This window comes from Lutra lutra, chromosome 4 (assembly GCF_902655055.1).
Source record: "Lutra lutra chromosome 4, mLutLut1.2, whole genome shotgun sequence".
Lineage (NCBI taxonomy): Eukaryota > Metazoa > Chordata > Mammalia > Carnivora > Mustelidae > Lutra > Lutra lutra.
In genome coordinates, this window is record NC_062281.1 from 27,901,168 (window position 1) to 27,918,010 (window position 16,843).

Below are 16,843 nucleotides of genomic sequence, written 5' to 3' on the forward strand. Positions count from 1 at the left end.
CACAGACCTGTACCCCTGGGGCAAATAATACATTATATGTTAATTAAAAAAATAAAATAAAATAAAAAGAAGAATAGAAGGGGTTAAAAAATCTTAAGCTTTAAAGATTGAAGCTATAAATAACTAAAGCATTTAGCTAAAAAAATGGGTGGTAATGATCAAGGGATGATAATATGTTCCACTGTTTTGAACAGTGAATGAATGTTGTCCAAATAGCAGTGCTTACTTTACTTTTTATTATGCATCTATCTCATCAATGCTGCTTCAATCAAAATTGACTAGAGCAAAAAATGAAATATACAATCTAATTAAATTGTATGTTAATCTAAGTGTGATTTTCTCCCACGTAAGGTGATACCTTATACAAACTCCCCACGTTCTGTTTATATAAAATGAACCCACCCAGACTATGCTCATGCACAGAGTTCCCACAAGATGTGGCTTCCCACCAAGGGAGAAATAGATGTATATATCAGATTATTCAACTTAAATGTGCATATGGAAAAATTTTTAAATAAATATAAAATATTAGCATTTTAATAAATGATATTACTCAGATTACTTAAGAGGAGCATATACACAACGAGTGATTCCAAGTACAAATCTGAGTTAACACATTAAAAATTTGCCTAAAATTATATTGAATCTGCATGTTTAGATTTTCTTTAATATTATTAAATAAACTAGTGTCATCCTTGTATATTACATATGCTAATATGTGTATTCATTTTCTTAAGTAGGTGTTAAAAGTCAATAAAATGCTCTCAGTGACTATTTAAGGAAAGAGAATATGTGGATAAAATAATTTGTCACTAGTATATCAGAAAATTAATAAGCACAATTTTCTCTAAGAAATTTTAAGAACTAATCACGTCAAACTTGAGGCACCAATAGACAGTAATATGAAAAGCATATATCATGCTTATTTCATCATCACATGGTAATTTGCTCCACTCAGTATTGCTCAATAAAAAACTTCAGAAAAATCTACTAAGAATATACATTTTTATTACCACTCAGAATGACATGCTGTACTTAGCTATGGGCTAAAATCCAGAGTTCCAGCTTAATTTGTTAAGCCTAATATTTTTATTTTATTCTTTAATTCTACTGTTTTTCACACTATCAATTTCATGACTCAATTCAGCATTGAATTGAATTAAATTAAATTGAATTGAATTGAATTAAAAATTCGTATGGATATCAATTCACAATAATCTACAGGCTCTTTTATGAAACAAAATAATAAACATTTTTAAGCCAGAACCATTATTTTTCAATAATTCTAAAATGTTAAGGTATACTCAACAATTAGGTACCAATTTTAGTACAATGTTAACTTGTAGTTATGACAGATAACTAACAAGAAATCATAGTTTAAATTTTGGAAACATTCTTGCTGATTCCAATGGTAATGTAAAAAAAAAAGAATCATACTAAACAAAGCAAAAAACAACTTTCCTGTGTATTCTCAAAATAAAGATTTAAAATTCACTTTTGGAGATTTAAAAAATATATGCAAACCACTAGTCCACCCCAATTCTGGTAGGTAAGTGGACCTTAAATGCTAGTGCCTAAAAATAAATGATTTTTTATATGCTAGACTTAATTTCGATTTTCTTTAAGAACATGGATTTCTAAATCATGAAATATCTATATGAAATTACTAACCAAAACCAAATAATCAACAGGCATAACATAATACTGACATCCAGTGGCCATTTGGGCTAATTGCAGAATGGTGCTCTTCCAGATTATTCAATGCAGAGGGTTGGTAAAAAGATTTGTCATAATTATTTAAGTTGATGTTTATCCATGTGAAAAGCAATTTCTTTGTTGATCACAACATAAGTAACAAATGTAAGGTTAAGATTTCTTGCTTCTAGTGATATGTTTTTTCTAATAATTCCCACAATTATTAACAAACTCCCAGAGATTTAAACAAACAAACAAAAAACCAATATAAAATAGTCAAATCTCCCCCAGGTTAACTCCATATCTATAAATTTATATCTATATCTATATCTAGATCTGTATCTGTATATTTGCCAACATTTCACTTTTGATAAATAATCCCAAGGATATGTTTTGAATTTCAATTTGCTTTTATAGACTTCTTCACATACTCCTTTAAATATATGTTTCTATTTATAGCTGAGGTACAACATGTTTCATTCACAATAGGTAGGGTTATACCATTATAGATATCAACACACACATTCATTCTTTGTTCAAATCACTGATTAGTGGAGGAATTGTGATCTTTGGAATTACTTATGAGGCCAGACTGAGCAGCTGCCATCATGAAGTTGCTATTTGCTGTGAATAAAGCAAGAGTGAAAGAGTGACAGAACCTTGAAGAGTTTCATATGCCAACTCAATGCTATCATTCACAATGGCCACAGACGGTATTGGTGGAACCAGTGACCCAGCACCACCCAAGAGAAGGGGCCAGGAAGTGATTCTTACTATGTGCCTAGATGGAGAGCAAAAAACTGAATATCAGCATCCATGGAATCACACTTTTCTGTCTTTATTCCTTTGCCATCTTTGGCTAGTCCTTCTCTAACATTATTCTAACTATTCGAGTCCTTCAGTTTGAATACCTACTTTAAATAACATTTATATGTATGATTTTTAAATTTACATTTTCAGCCCATACATTCTTCAGCACTCTAAATCCATTTAGCCAACTTGATACATCCACTTGACACAATCAAGCCCCTTAAGTGCAAAGTGGCTGTATTAGAAATTATAGTTACACTCCTAAACCATTTTTTTCTCTTTTGAAGTTTCCTATATTGTTAAAAGACATCATCATTTGGTTAAACTGGCTCCAAATCTAGTAATAATCATCCTTGAAATCATGAACTATCGTTGACTCAAAAAGGCACTTATGGTTTTGTTTGTTTTTTTTTTTTCAACAAATGCTTTTTTCTTTGATAGAAGTATAATTAACATACAGTGTTATAAATACACTTTCAGGCATACAACATACTGATTCAACAATTCTGTACATTATGCAGTGCTCACTATAACTGTAGTCACCAGCTATCACAGTGCAATGTTACTACAATATTACTAACTATATTCCGTATGCTGTACTTTTCATCTCTGTGACATTTATTTTATAACTGGAAGATTGTACCTTTTTTTTTTTAAAGATTTTATTTATTTATTTGTCAGAGAGAGAGAGGGAGAGAGAGCAAGCACAGGCAGACAGAATGGCAGGCAGAGGCAGAGGGAGAAGCAGGCTCCCTGATGAGCAAGGAGCCCGATGTGGGACTCGATCCCAGGACGCCGGGATCATGACCTGAGCCGAAGGCAGCTGCTTAACCAACTGAGCCACCCAGGCATCCCAAGATTGTACCTTTTTAATTTTTTTTTTATTTGAGTATAGTCGACCAACAATGTTACAATAGTTACAGGTGTACAACATAGTGATTCAACCACACTATGTGTTATGCTATGCTCACCATAAGTATAGTTACCATCTGTTCGCATTGAACACTATTACAATACCATTGAGCATATTCCCAATGGTGCAGCATTTTTTCCTATGACTTATTCATTCCATAAATGGAAGCCTGTATCTCTCACTGCCCTTCACCCATTTTTGCCCATCCCCCTACACTCCTGCCCCCTGGCCACCACCAGTTTGTTCTCTGTATTTATAGGTCTGATCCTGAGTTTTGTTTGTTTATTCATATGCTTCATTTTTTAGATTCTACATGTAAGTGAAATCATATGGTGTTTGTCTTTCTTAGTCTGACTTATTTCACATAGCCTAATTCCCTTTAGGTCCATCCATGTTGTGCAAATGGCAAGGACTGGACCGCCTTCTAACACTATAACAAAAATAAACACAAAATAGATTAAAGACCTGAATGTGGGAACTGAAATCATAAAACTCCTAGAAAAGAACACAGGCAGTAATTTCTCTGACATTGCCCATTGAAACATTTTTCTAGATATGTCTCTAAAGGCAAGAAAAATAAAAACAAAAAATAAACTATTGGGACTACATCAAAATAAAAAGATTCACACAGCAAAGGAAACCATAAACAAAACAAAAAGGCAACCTATTAAATAGGAGAAGACATGTGCAAATGATATATCTGATAAGGAACTAATATCCAAAATATATTATGAATTTATACAACTCAACACCAAAAAACCCAAATAACCCAATTGAAAAATGGGCACAGGACCTGAATAAACATTTTTCTAAAGAAGACATACAGACAGCCAACAGACACATGACAAGATGCTCAACATTACTCATCATCAGGGAAATGCAAATCAAAACTACAGTGAGTTATCACCTTGCACATGTCAGAATGGCTAAAATAAAAAAAAAAAAAACAAGAAACAACACATACTGGTGAGCATTTGGAGAAAAAGGAACTCTCATGTACTCATTATTGGGGGGAACATAAACTGATATAGTCACTGTGGAAAACAGTATAGAGTTTCCTCAAAATTAAAAATAGAAATACCATGTAATTCAATAATTCCACTACTAGCTATTTACCTGAAGTAAGTGAAAACGCTAGTTGGAAAAGAAACACGCACTCCTGTGCTTATTACAGCATTACTTATAATAACCAAGATATGGAAACAACCCAAGTATCAATCAGTGCATGAATGGATGAGGAGGTGTGGCAATTAATGGTTTTGTTCACCTAACTGACACTCCCCTGTCTATAGGGAGAGGATTGAGGCTAGGTTCATGGAACAAGCTAAAGAGCTAAGCTATTCAGATCCCACTGGTAATGCTAGAATAGTTAGTGATAATGACATTGTTAGATTTGATCCTGGAAGACTAAAAACAGTATCTACAGCCATCAGATCTCCACACAGTCTTCAAAATAAATACATTCAGGTAAAGAAAGTCAAATCAATAGATACAGTGAATACAAATCTTGTGTTTTTTTCAATATTTAATACAGCTGTGTTTGAATCTAACTATAGTCTTCGATTTTCATTTATGTAAGTCAATAATTTCTTTATTTTGTTTTAGGCAATTCGATTTAGGTTTTCTATCACTTGCATCCAACCAAGTTCTAAATGAAATGTTATTCTCTCATATAAATACACATATACTTACAGCAGTATTGTAATATTTAAGTAACATATAATTATATATAACATATAATATTATCATATACCGCACATAGTACTATTGTGATATATTACATATATGATAACATGAAAGTATTTAGAAAATTTCTATAAAGTATTACTCATGCATGTGTGTACTTTTTTAAAATAATAGATGGGGTATTTCAAGTTAATGGAGATAAAATGGGTATTTATTAAATACCCACAGGTTTATAACATAAAAACAAGTTGTGATGACAAAAATTTAGAAGGGCTTTAATTGTAACTAAGTCTGGGGTCTTAGCTTCAACTTTAGCAATCAAATTTATGAATTACTAGTCTCCAAAGTGATCCTTATCTCCGTGTTCTTCACACATACAATGGTTTTACACTTACCTATATGTCATGAGTATGGTGGTCTCAATAAACTTGTGCATGCCATTACTATTTATTTGAGCATATGATTGGAGGCATGATCAAGTTCTGCCGCCCAATAGACATCCACTTTTACATCACTTGAGTGATCCAGTACTCATAAAGAAATAGTGCTCAAATTTCTGAATGAAGTCCAAGATTTTCCTATATATCCCTATTTGAGAATTTTTCTTTCCTAACTCCATTCAATTTATATTGGTAGTGGTTACTGAAAAAAAGTTAAACTAAGGAGAACATTTCAAAATGATACACTGAAAGGACTTAATACAAATTTATACAAGTTTTGATTCAAACTATTTATCATTTAGACAGAAGGACCTCCTTCACCTCTCCCTGATGTGATGATTTTAGCTTCACAAAGAAAAAGAAAAAAATACATCAGATCAATTTTGTCTGTTCAGCTTTTTAAGTTACCTGAGGGTCACAAATTCCCGCTACCTTTCTCTCAAAATCAGTGTTTCTAAAATTTTAATCCATGGGCCACAGTTCTCTTAATCAGATGCTCTGAGTGGAATTCAGGTACCTGCATTTTAAGAAATGTACCCATAATACTTTGTGCCACCAAATTAAAAATCTTATGCCCCAACTTAGTTGCTTAAAAGATGCAAAAGAATAAAGAATCCTCTGTATTCACCATATTTAAGATTAACCATATTCGTTGAAATCTTGAGAAGTTGGGGCACCTGGGTAGCTCAGTGGGTTAAAGCCTCTGCCTTCTGCTCAGGTCATGGTCTCAGGGTCCTGGGATAGAGCCCCACATTGGGCTCTCTGCTCAGCAGTGAGCCTGCATCCTCCTCTCTCTCTGCCTGCCTCTTTGACTACTTGTGATATCTGTCAAATAAATAAATATTTTTTAAAAATCTTGAGAAGTTGAGAAATCTATTTTATTTCTGTATCTTTCTTCTTTTATTAATTCACTTATCCCACAGGTGAAATTCTAACAAGCTATAGCTGGTACTGATGACACGAAAAAGCTGATAAATAACAGAACTTTGGGAGAAATTGTACTACCAAATTTTGTAGTACTGTTTTCTTGAGCTGTTTAGTAAAACAAAATTTTGTCATAGTAGGCTAATGTGATCTATTTTTTCACAACTCCTATTGTAAAATTGATTACCTCCAGGAGTTAAGCTAGAGGCTCAGTATCAATTAGTAATTGTAATTGAAGCTGCCTGTAATTAATTATATAATTTAGGGATATTAATGTTAAATCCCATTCTAATTACATGATGAAATTGAATCGTTATGAAGAATTTACTTAGGTGTGAGTAAAACTCTGTAAGGGATTTGTTGGACATTTTTATTAAGAATAACAATAAAATTACCTGTAGAATACATGTTCCACTGCAGGCAGTTCTTAATAAATGAAATCTGTCTCTCTCCTCTCATATCATATACTCTTCTGTATTCCCTAACTCTTCTTTTTTTTCCCCTACTCTTCTTAAATATAATTTAAGAAAATATAATCCTGATTGAGGGAAAGCAATTTCTTCCTTTCTCCTTTCTATAGTTAACACCTAATAATTTTAAAATTTTAATTCACATAACCATTTTTTAAAAATAACTGCATGTAGTAGGAAGATTAGGTTCAACATATGTAATACACAACAAATGGATAAATACTTACTCATTCTTTACCCATGGCTGATATTACAAATTTGAAAAGGAGACTTTTTCACTGTATATAATATTTAAGTAATGTTTCTCATATAGAGCTGTAAGCAACCACTAACAATAGATTAGACCAAGCAAATTAAAGGAAAACTATTTGCCAACCCATCTGTAGTTTATTAGCTATTTGGATAAAATGAAAATACCCCACTGATTTTTGTATTCTCAATGCGCATCACAAAGTCTCCTATATTAATTATGCAGAAAGATAATATGATGAGATGGAAACCTACTTATGTATCGTCTGTCTTCTGCATATTCACACCAGAACTGAAATCACTGAAAGAAAAAAAAAAAAGACTCTTGAGTGGACATAATAGTTTCAAATTATAAATTTAACACAACCTCTTCATTTATGACCTTCATTCTCCCATTGAAATCACTAAATCTTGGGTAAAAACGTGTAATTTACCTAAAATAAAGGTGGCTATCTGAATTTTTATTCTTGTTCAATGTCTTTGCTTTCGTTTTTCTTTCAAATGAGTAAAAACAAACAAACAAAAAGCTTAAACTCCCCAAATCATGGATTAATAATGCATGAAAATTAATACCTTTCATATTTAAAACTGCTCAAAAAAACCCAAAAATTAAACATGATAGGTGACAGTTTTAACTTTGTGATTCATTAAGGACTACTTTCAGTTTGAGGCTTTATTCAGTAATCAGTATTTTTTGAAATGCATTAGTTATAGTTTTTTTTTTTATTAACATATAATGTAGTATTTGTTTCAGGGGTACAGGTCTGTGATTCATCAGTCTTACACAATTCACAGCACTCACCATAGCACATACCCTGCCCAATGTCAATCACCTAGCCACCCCATTCCTCCAACCCCTCTCCCTTCCAGCCAACCCTCAGTTTGTTTCCTGAGATTAAGAGTCTCTTATGGTTTGTCTCTCTCTCTCTGGCTTCATCTTGTTTCATTTTTTTCCTCTCTTCCCCTATGATCCTCTGTCTTGTTTCTCAAATTCCACATATCAGTGAGATCATATGACAATTCTCTTTCTCTGATTGACTTATTTCACTTAGCATAATACCATTTAGTTCCATCCACGTAGTTGCAAATGGCAAGATTTCATTTTTGATGGCTGCATAATATTCCATTGTATATACCTACCTCCTCTTTATCCATTTATCTGTTGTAGACATCTAGGCTTCTTCTGTTATAATATAGTTTCTATAATAGCCCCTTACAAGCAAACTATTTGAAATAAGTATCTATTGTGTTTTGTGGTCTGAGTCTGAATCTCCATTGTCTGAGTAACGCAGATTACTTTTATATATTTTAAATAGCATAATGTCTGTGTGACTATTGTCTGTCAATAAAGTATTAAAAAAGACTACAACTGAGAAAATTTTACTATCTCTTTTCACTCTGTATTTTTTTCTTAAATTTTATATTCATCTGTCAGAGAGAAAGAGAGCACAAGCAAGTGGAGTGGCAGGTGAAGCAGGCTGAGGGAGAAGCAGGCTCTCCGCTAAGCAAGGAGCCCAATGTGGAACTCAGTCCCAGGACCCTGAGATCATGACCTGAGCCAAAGGCAGACACTTAACTAACTGAGCCACCCAGGCATCCCTCATTCTGTACTTTTCATCATGCATTAAATTCCTTCATTTTATAATCTCACATAATATATATTGTGTATTTTCTCCTTCTCCTATTACAATGTAAGCTTGAAGAGAGAGGCTTTCTATTTTGTCTTTGCTATATCTACTCTGTGAAAATAAAACAATTACTGGAATATAGTAAATGCTAAAAAAAATATTTCTTGAAGAAATGTGTACTTAGTGCCAAACTGAAAAGGTGCAAAAGAATAGCTTTAATTTAAAACTAATCTAATTTTTATCACAGATTTTTTATTTTTGATATATGCAACAAAACAAAAATGATGGGATTATTCTAAAAATCTACATTTAAAATTGGGCTAAAATTTTACAGTCCAATTATAGTGGTGTTTATTAAGTAAGCAAAATTATTATCTTTTAAAACTTAAAAGGACATGCCTAGGTGGCTCAGTTGGTTAAGCATCAGAGTCTTAATCTTGGCAAAGGTCTTGACCACGGGGTTATGAGTTCAAGCCCTGTGTTGGGCTATGTGGTGCACTACAATTTGGGCATGGAATTAATGTGGAAAAAGAAACAAATTTAAGAGGAAAATGGAAATGGAATAAAATTTATCTTTTATTTAAAATATTGGTGCAGAATTTAAAATACCCACTGAGGCAAAGCTTATCATTTTCTCTCTAAACATTTTGAAAGATAAATGATTAATCATTTCTGTTTTCCATTTCCCTGTATTCATAGCATATGTAAAGGAAAGCAGACACTATGGTTTGCATGGAATGAAACATTCCCATTCTAACCCAAGAAAAAAAGATGTCTTTAAAATTTATTATCCTACGAGGTAATATTAGACATGGCTAAGACCATTAGAAGGTGGTTGTGTTGTAGTCAACAGTCCTGTTCAACCAGGAGTTTGGATATTTAACAATGTGGCCTACAGCGAATTTTCACCTGGGGTTAATAGGATTTTTTTTAAGGAATAGTTTTAACATGGTCTTTTCTTCTTCTTCTTCTTTTTTTTTTTTATCACCCTTTGTGGCCTTTGTTCAATACTGTTTTATACTCCTGGTTAAAAGCTCCTGGAAAAAAAGCTCTAACCCTAGAAAGTTATTTTTCCACCTGGGTTGTTTTGTCACTGCTTGTTCAGACCTTAGTTAGTAGTAGGGACAAGCGAAGAAAGACAAACAAGGAACAGCTGAGGTTTCCTTTTTATTAATCCCTATTGAAGATATTCTGCTAGCAAGTTTCTTAGTGCATGTTGTTACAGCAACCAAAACTAACATTAGCATGTGCTCATGCTTATTTTAAGAAGCATGAAAGGAAGTCAGATAAAACTTTGAAAATTAAGATTACATTAAGATCTTTGTGATGTTTACAGCTATAGAATGTCAAGAGATTAGTTCAAGCACCATATTCTGCTCAACAGTTTTGCTACCATTTATAGGAAATGTGGTAGACAGAAGAATGTCCCCCTCCAAATACGTTCATGGTCTAATCCTTGGAAAACGTATGCTATTGTAAGGGCCTGCCCCTCCCAGAGGAACTGGCTTGTGGACCCCGGATGTAGGGGCGGGGCAGGCTGGGTGGAGACGTCCAATCGGTGGGGCACGAGTATATCCACTGGGGTGAATTGGGATTCAATTGACCGCCTGTGTAGGGGCGGGGCTCAATCACCCCCATAAAGGTTGGTTTGTGAAGCTGTTGAGAGGAGAAGAAGGAGAGGGGTCGGAGGAAGAAGGAAGAAGGGGAAGCAGAAGGGGAAGAGTCAGGGGAGCAGCAGCAGAAGAAGAGTCAGCAGGAGCAGCAGAGAGAAGAGTCAGTGGGAGCAGAAGAAGAGCTGTAACAGCTCTTGTAAGAGCTATAGGGGCTGTAACAGCTCTTGTAAGAGCTATAAGCAACGCCGGCAGCAGCCCCGAGCCGCCAGCGGTCCAGACGCCAGCGGTTCCGCCCACACACCACGACCCTCAGCAGCAGCGCCGCGGGGAATGGCCTAGAGGCCAGCAACCTTGCTGCGAACCCTGAGCCGCTGCCTCGATGGAGCTGTGTCATTCCGGGGAGCGGCTTCTTCTGGAAAGAGGCCTCCTTGGTGAGTGGCCCTGTGGGAGCAGCTTCATCAGGGAAGAGGCTTCCTCCAGAGTGGCCTCGCCGGAGCAGCCTTGTCTGGGGAGCAGCCTCGCCGGAACAACCCCTGTCTGGGGAGCAGCCCTGTCCGGGGAGCAGCCTCGCCAGAGCAGCCTTGTCCAGGGAGCAGCCCTGTCGAGGGAGCAACCTCACTAGCAGCGGCCTCGACTGGGGAGTGGCTTCATCAGTGAGTGGCCTCGTCTGGAGTGGTGGCCGCCTCTGGGGGGCAGCCTTGTCAGAGTGGAGTCATGGGGAGCAGAGTCTGTGTCATCGGTGTTGTCATCCTTGTCATCGTCGCTGTCGTCATTGCCTCTTCGTCGTTGGGAGTGGCCTCGTCCTGGGAGCGGCTTCATCCCGAGTGGCCTCTTCTTGGGAGCGGCCCTGTCTGGGGAGCAACCTCACCAGCAGCAGCCTTCTTGGGAGTGGCCTCTTCTTGGGAGTGGCTCCAACTGGGGAGCGGCCTTATCTGCCGAGCAGCCTCGTCCAGAGCGGCCTTCTTGGGAGTGACCTTGTCAGAATCGTCGTCGTCGTCGTCTTTTCGTAAGAGACAGCCCTGACCGGTCAGTTTGATTTTTGATGCTTGGCATGAAATAAAACTTTGTTTGATTTTCGCTTTATATCAGTCTCGTTCCTTTGATCATGGACCCTAACAGCTATGTTCCATGGAGAGGAGGAATAACAGCTACAGGTGGAATTAAGGTTGATAAACAGCTGAACTGGAAGAGATGGAGAGAATATTCTGGATTATTTGGGCAGGTCTAAAATAACCACAAGGATTTTTATAAATGAAAGAGGATTACAGGAGCGTCAATGTCACAGTGATGTGATACAAAGGATACTTGACCAGTCGTCTGCTTTAAAGTTGCAAAGGGGCGTGAGCTAAAGAACATGAGCAGCAGCTAGAAATGGAGTAGGCAAGAAATCTGTCTCTTATAGAGTTTCCAGAAAGGAACACTACCCTGCCAATGCTTGATTTTAGCCAATTAAGACCCATTTTGGACTTCTGCTCTCCAGAACTCTTAAGATACTAAATTTGTTTAAGCTACCAATGTTATGGTAAATTGTTGCAGGAACAACAGAAAATGAATACAGATACTTCATTGAATTGGTAGTTTTTCTCATACTAAAGTTTATAGCATTCAAAAACACAGAGTCGTAAATGATTTTAACATTTAATGTCTCTTCAAATAGGACTATGTGAACTAACTTCTTAATTAAAAAAAAAAAAAAAGACAAAAAATCACTGGAATCTAGGTTGAGGCAAAAAGTTCCTAGACTTGATACCAAAAACAGATCCATAAAAGGAACTTGGAAATTGGACCTCATCAAAGCTAAAATCTTTTGCTCTGTGAATGACCTTGTTACTTGGGTAAAAAGACAAACTATAGACTGGGAGAAGATACTTACAAATCAAATACCTAACAAAGAACTAGTGTTTAGAATATACAAAGAACTCTCAAAACTCAATATTAAAAAGAAATTCATCTGGAAAATGAGTTTATCCCATGGTTCAACAGTTCTCAGTATTTGAGCATGACAAAATTCATAATTGTTTTTTATCACCACATTTGAAACTTTATAGTATATATTGATTTAAGGTTCTTGGTTTACCATATCTTCATGTCCAAAAACCAACAACAAATACTACCAATTTAGTTTTCTTTAATACACACTTTTTTTGGTTTGGACCCACATACACACTTTTATTTGTTTGGACATGATTTGTAACAGTTACCATAATTTGAATATTTTGTGGACCTGCATTGCCTCATGGACTTTTTGTTCCTTTTGTGGACCTGGGCTGCTAATTGAGGTATCCTTCAAACCTGGCTTCATATCAGAAAATTTTCTCTGTTCCTAGAAAGGTGAAGTAGTACTTAATCCATTCTCCTGGAAGTAACTACCTACCTACCTTCCTTCCTTCCTTTCTTTCTTTCTCTCTTTTTCTTCCTTCCTTCCTTCCTTCCTTCCTTTCTTCTCTATATTCCTGCCTTCCCAGATGGTGGCACTATAACTTTTAGTTTCCCTTGGTATCACTATTCTTCCTAATCTCCACTCCTCTAGAAATGAGTCTAAGATTTAAAATGGACCAAGTAAATGAAAAAAAAAAAAAAAAAAAACAAAAACAAAACTGTGGAAGGCTGAAAAGCAGACCTTCAAAGATACCCACATGTTAACCCTAGACCCTGTGAATATATTACCTCACATGGTAAAAAGGACTTTGTGGCTGTAATTAAATTAAGGATTTGAATTACAGAGATGACCCTGGATTATCCAGATGGCCTTAATGTAATCAGAAATGTCCTTATACAACAGAGGCAGAGGGAGATCTGCCCAAAAAGGGGAGTGTCAGAATAAAGTCATGTGGAAAAAAAAAAAGCTCAACCAGACATTGCTGGCTTTGATGATGGAGAAAGTGGCCACAAGCCAAAGAATGCAGGACAAGGTAAGGAAATAGATTATTTCCTCTGAAGGAACCATTCCAGCCTCTGCCTTGACTTTGATCAGCAAGATTTATCTGGGATTTTTGACCAACTGGTAATACATTTGTCTTGCTTTCAGGTGAGTGTGTAGTAATTTCTTTCAATGGGAATAAGAGACTACCAGGAACAATACGGTAGAGAGATATTGAGGATTTAGATTTAGGGTGAATTTTAAGGGGAAAAAATGCCTAAGATAAAATTATTATAATGAATAATCATTTGTATTTTTCATGGTTTAATGTATCTCCATATTGTTTTGGGAAATCTAATTCCCAATAATTAATTATAACTTGAAGACTTGAAGGTTTTTTTCAGTTTTTAACTAGGAATTTTCTACATTATATACTTCTGAAGGTGTTATTTTCATTTTTTGAGTTGTCACACAAGTCATAGTAAAAATTCAAGGAAAACAAGAGATTCACCTTAACATAGGTGTAACTTTAAAATAACATCATCATTTTTGGATGTGAGGCTTATTCATAAAATTTTGCTTTTAATATTTATTTTTGAAATATGAAGATAATTATGTTTTGATCATTTAGCTACTTAAGCTGAGATGAAATTCATGCAGTTAATTTTTGTTTATTATTACACTTGTATAACTGACATAATTGCATTTTTAATAGTGCTATACTAAAGCCCAAAGCTAAAAGAAATCCCAACATAAATAACAGTTTTATAGATCTTTAGAGATACTAACTGAATTACATTTGAATTAAGATATTGAAGCATTTATTTATTGCCACCATAAACAGAATAGCTTAAAAAAACCACTTTTAATGAAAACTTTTTAGCATATAGTTGATTGCACATAAAAATATAGCTTTATTTGTATGGGCATAATAGACATTTTGAATGGTATTTTACAATATTTTAAGTGCTTAAACTGGAGTTTACATAAATCAAATTTCATCAGAGTTTATCATAAAACTATGTATTTTACAACTAAAATTCTATGAAATCATTTTTTAACTTTTGGAATTGAAGTGTAATGAACATATTGTTAGCAACATACATTGTAAGGGCATTGTAAGTGAATTTTTACAAAGTGAACACATCCATGGAATCTCTAAACACAAAGATGGAAAAATTTTCTGAATCCCAAAAGCCTCATTTGTGGTCTTCCCCAAAATTAATCTCATCAAAGATAAATATTAAATATTAATCTTCTAACATAATTTATTTTTGCATAAAAAGTTGCATGTGTGAGGAAATTACCCAACATATATATGACAGACTTACTTCATGAAACATTATGTTTGTAAATTCATCTGGGTTGTTAACTGTAGCAATAGTTTATTTTTATTATTTTATTGATCTTTACCAATACACTGTGAGGTAGTGATTCAATCTACTCTTGACTGATAGCTGTTTTTTTCCCCAGTTTAGAGCAACACTACTCAACATATGTATATATGTATGTATGTATATATGTATGTATTCTTGAGTATGTCTTTTGGAATAATCTTGCTCATCTGTAGTATATTACTAAAAGTGGAATTGCTTTGTTTTGTGATAGAGTGTGCTGATCAGTTTTGGTAGATACTACTAAACAATTTCGTAAAATAGTGATACTAATCTATGTACTCAACCACATTACATGATATTTCTAGTTTTTTGTATTATTGCCAAACTTGACTTTGACATTTTCTTCAAATTTAGGTAGTCTATTTGATTAGTATTACATTTGTTGGAAGGCATTTTCCATGTATGTGTGGAGGCATTACACATCTAGGCATTATCTGGAATCTTTAGAAATATGCAGCTCTGGAAACAAAAAGGCAAGCTATCCCTTTGGAGCAAAATTATTTCTTTTACTGGACAAGTAAAGATAAAGACAGTAATTCCCACCAGAGACATCACTCCCAGAAGCAATTTGCTTATATTTCAAGGCAGTTAGATTAGGCATATCTTCCTCCCTTTCCAAAAACATTTGCTTTTATTTCAGGAAAATCCAAATAATCTTTGTCTTTGCACAGGGTCGGGGAGAAGGGGTGGGCAAGTTTTCCAGAAGTTTCTGTATGAGATCAGTCTCATAGCCTTGTGGCAGATCATGCTTCTATCCTGTAATATATACTGACACTGTATGAACAGTTATCAAATGTAATTCACTACATCACTCTGTGGGAATTGGGACTCTAGAAATCCGCATTATAATTTTATTCCATTTCTGCTTTGCTGTAAGAATAAACTTTGTCTTCAAACCAAAGACCTTCTATTTTCTCTGTCTCTGTATGTATAGCTACAGAAAAGAGTGAAATGGTCCTGTTTCCAACACAGTGAGAAGTGATAGGTCTGGGAAATAGATGATGGAATGCCAATGGCCTCTTTCATTATTATACACTAACTATTCATTTAGGGAATTTTTGTTCATATCTTCATGGCACTGGGGTCAGTGCATACCTACATACCTAAGTAATCCTAGTACACAAGGAATATTTCTATCCAATAACCTATCAGCTGAATTAAAAGCTGTTTACTACATGGATATCTTGGGCTCTCTGACTCTAGTGGACAGAATGATTTATCCAAGAAGGAATTGGATAAATGTTACATAATGAGGACAAAAAAGTCTTGAAATAAGGAGATCCTGTTAATAGTCCCATTGCTAATATTATTGGTTAGTGGGAAAATACTTAGGACCAGTAAGTAGTTGGATTTTGAGAGTATTAAATTAGGCTCACACCATTTGGTAAACATCTTTGTTCCACCATGCTGCTAGAAGGTCCAAGAACAGGAAATGTGTAGTTCAGGGATAAAACTGATTATCAACATAATCTGTGACCAAGAAATAGAAGATACAACTAAAAAGCTATACTTTAGGATAATTAATTTCTTTCTTATATTCTCACAATTTTTCTGCTAACTTATGTAAAGGAACTGTTGGTTGTTAACATTTTAAGTTTTTTTTTTTAAGATTTTATTTATTTATTTGACAGAGAGAAATCACAAGTAGGCAGAGAGGCAGGCAGAGAGAGAGGAGGAAGCAGGCTCACTGCTGAGCAGAAAGCCCAATGTGGGGCTTGAACCCAGGACCTGGGATCATGACCTGAGCCGAAGGCAGGGGCTTAACCCACTGAGCCACCCAGGCGCCCCAACATTTTAAGTTTTAAATGGAATTTGTGTTAGTTTCTGAGGGTTACCATAACAAAGTACCACAAATGGAATGACTGAAATAGCATAAATTTACTCTCTCACAGTTTTGGAGGTTAGAATGCCGAATTCAGTGTGTTGGCAGGACCAGGCCCCCTTCAAAGGCTCTAGAGGAGAAATCTGTTTTGCCTCTTGCAGTTTCTGGTAAACCTGGGGGATCATGGCTGATAGCCCCATAACTCCAGTTTGCCTCTGCCCTTTAAGGTCAAATAAAAATTAAAAGCTAGAGGATTAATTGCAGTTGAAAATAGGGGAAGAGATTTTTTTCCCCTCATTATCCTTGGAGCATCTAATTTAGAAAACTTATCATTGT

At 35.1% G+C, this 16,843-nt stretch overlaps 1 long non-coding RNA gene across 2 annotated transcripts in view; it reads right to left on the bottom strand.

Moving 5' to 3' along the window:
- The window catches only part of LOC125099329 (uncharacterized), a 291,963-nt gene that overhangs the window by 23,443 nt on the left and 251,677 nt on the right, over positions 1 to 16,843 (bottom strand). The window contains exon 3 of one of the 2 annotated variants that reach the window (XR_007127104.1): positions 7,443 to 7,488. This is a non-coding gene — a long non-coding RNA (uncharacterized LOC125099329). Of the gene's footprint in view, positions 1 to 7,291; positions 7,489 to 16,843 lie in introns of those variants that run through there. The other variant, XR_007127105.1, reaches the window with a different exon arrangement.